Raw genomic sequence first — 3390 nt, 5'->3', positions numbered from 1 at the left:
GGCTTTCCACTGCTTGGTGTGGCAATGAGAAAGAATTGTATTTCATCTTTCCACTAATATTTGACTTTAGGAGGTTTCAGGTTCAAGTCACACTTTTTTAAATCCAATCTGCTAATAGTAGGTCTCCAAATTTTCTATATACTTAGAGATAGAAAGGGCCTAAATGCTACTCTGTCCACTTTATGCATTTTCACCTTTATAGTTCCCTGCCCTAAATAATGTTCATTGTCATGTGATTTAGCACTTCCTAAGCCAGAGAGGTCACTACCTTCTGCAGAAGGCAATGGTGAAGATCATCATTGACCAACCAGCACTGGCTGGTTCCCCACTTACTGACTATAATTGATCTTGGACTATTATTCAACCTATTTATGCACCACTGAAATAAGAATAATAAGAACAAGGACATTAACAACATACTCATAAAGTGGTAATGATTAAAACAAAGCCTGGAATAATAGTTAACACTTAGTAAATGCTAATGGTTATTACTACTTGTATGCTATCTCTGTACCACTTCTTGTACTGCCTATTCACTCCGTATCTCACTACCAGTCACGTAACAACTCTCCACCTCTCCACATTTTCTATCAGACACTGTACATGCAGATGTTGAAGTGTTTGTTGGGTTATATTTCCCCCTAGATATGTCTCGGGTCACATCATTCTGTTGACTCTGTTATTAATTGTCCTATGTCTATATCATGCCTTTGTGTCCAGGACGTGCAGCCCTAAGCATGGATGTAATGAGATGCCTTGATAAGCATTTTCTTCTTAATAATAACATTTAAGAGACTTAGTGTCATCTTCAGAATCTCCTAATTCTTCCATGTTTTATTTACTGGGCACCATGAGGAGGAAGGACTTGTACAATGGCATAGAAGATATTAATAAGAAAATGATGCTTTAACTTGCAAATATTTACTAATGTTTCTTGTAGGCAATGATCACAGCTTTCATTAGGTTATGAAAATGAATCTTCACTGTTCCTTTTTTCCTGAACAGGAAAATTATTTGAGTTTTCCTCAGGTAGAAGAGACTAAATTGTCTGGTGACAAATTTCAGGTTTAATTAAGTCACCTTTCATTGATTGACTTTTTAGAAACAGAAATTTATTAAATAAATCTACAGAATAAGAGAATGCAAACAATAGATTAAGTACTTGGAGTCAAAATAAAGGCAATTTAAGAAAGGAAACTGTAAAGACAATTTTAAATTATTTTTTAATGTTCTTAAGACCTGGAGAATGATGAGCAGTGTAAGGCCAGGTGTGGTGGCTCATGCTAAGCAAAGGTTGCAATAGGAGGATTTCAGTTCAAGGACAGGTGGGGATAAATTAACATGAGACACTATCTGAAAAACAAACTAAAAACAAAAAAAGACAGAGAACATGAATCAAGTGGTAAAGCACTTGCCTAGCAAGCATGAAGCTCTGAGTTCAAACCCCAGTACCACAAAAAAAAAATTAAATTACAGTGTAAAAAAAGAATGAAAGAAATTCAGAGGAAAATGAAATTTATCTGGAAACAGCATACAAAAAGTTATGAGAAACAGAATGGGGACTTAAATTGGCAAGTTAGGCATAATTAACATTTAAAAAACAAACATAATGCAGGTATAACTCATAAGTATTTCTGAAGGGAAGAATAAGAGACAAATAGTTTAAGACAAATAATGAAAATCTTGGTGAGAACATATAACTAACTTAAAACAACAGTTCCACAGAAAAGTACCAGTCAAATAAAACAAAAGCACAATTAAAGTTACAATAAAAATCAAATTATAGAGAATAAAAACCTGAGGTTATAAATGAAAAGCCTCCTCATACTCTGGATATTACTGGAGTTATGGGAAAACCTGGCTCCAGGGAGTTCCAACAGTAAAAACTCGCCACCCATCCTGGATAGTCAATCAAGGAGACCGGGGTGGTGAAGGCAGGAAAGGAGCTCTATTAACAGTGTGACCACATGGAATGAACAGAGATCTAATGACCTAAAATCTGTCCTCAATTGCTTACAGCAGCTTTGGTGTCATACAGGAAAGGCAAACGAGGCCAGGATTGGGAATTTCTGTGGTGGTCAGGTGTTCCTGGTCTGACTGTGGTCTGGCAGATCACTGTCTCTGGCCACTGTCTCCAAATAACCATAAAGAGTTTTGTTGGTGTCAACAGGAAGGAAAACCAGATCCTGTCTGGGGGTGAGTTTTAAGGGAAGAGGGGAAGGCAAAGGACAGGATCATGGAAGGCAAATATGGTAGATATATTTTGTATTCTTGTGTGAAAATAGAACAGTGAAACCTTTTGAAATTGTCCTAACAAGAGAGGAAGTGAGATGAGGGATAACAATAGAGTAGGTGAATCTAATTAAGATATATTTTAAGCACATATATAAATGTAACAATGTATCCCCTATGTACAATAATTATATGCTAATTAAGTTAAATTTTAAAAGGTCTCTGTCACTTAAGAGGTACTTTGGTCCTTTGTCTAAAGATGATCCTGAATCAGGTGTATTGTTCTTGGGATACAAGGTAACTGTAGGGGAGAAAAACTCAAGAGAGTTCAAAAGGAAGGAAAATACACAAGATGGAGTCAGAAAGGTCAATGACCTTCATAGATAATAATAATGAAAATATCCCTGGAGGAGTTCTATTGATAATTTTGCATTCTTATAATAGGAATAACTTTCCTTTTCAGGAAAAAATTTAATGTCAGAAAATAGCATTACCTAAAAAGAAATGGGAATTCAATATAGTTTTAAATTTCTCTTAAAATGTAAGAAATTTTAAGAGGAAATTTCACAACTTAACATTTCATACTTGTTAGATTAAGACTTTGTGCCTATGCTTGAAAAATTAAATCAAAAATCTGAACATACTTTCTAACAGTATTTTCTCAACACAAATTAAAATATTGATTAATCTGTATTTTAAACTGAATATTTTTTAAAGACCATGAGTTTGAAAACTGGGAAGGAATGCTTAAAAAACACATTCTAGAGAGGGATCTAAGATGACAACTACAGTGCAGAAACAGACATCATGAGCTCCGTAAATCAAAAATTTCGCTGAGATGCTGGAGCAACACTAGGCAGAAAAACAGAACCAAGGAGAATCAAAACATCAACACCCTGAACCCCCAGCCCATACAAAGCTTCTCCACACGATGTAACACTGAGAAAACAGGAAGGCTTCCATGTTGCCAGATGCCGGCTCCAAACCTGCTTGGGAGACATCCAGCAGACCAACAGGTGAGCAAATAAGCAGCACTCAGTATTCCCACAGACACCCCTAGGATAAATCAGCATAGCACCCTGGACAGACTAACCCCCATTCCTGCAAAAAAAAACTGAATAATAAACAAGGAACTGAAAAAGAGCAGCAAAAGGAGTA

The sequence above is a fragment of the Castor canadensis genome, chromosome 11 (genome assembly GCF_047511655.1).
Source record: "Castor canadensis chromosome 11, mCasCan1.hap1v2, whole genome shotgun sequence".
In the NCBI taxonomy this organism is placed as follows: Eukaryota; Metazoa; Chordata; class Mammalia; order Rodentia; family Castoridae; genus Castor; species Castor canadensis.
The sequence above is the reverse complement of the archived record's forward strand: the minus strand, read 5'-3'. Positions refer to the sequence as shown.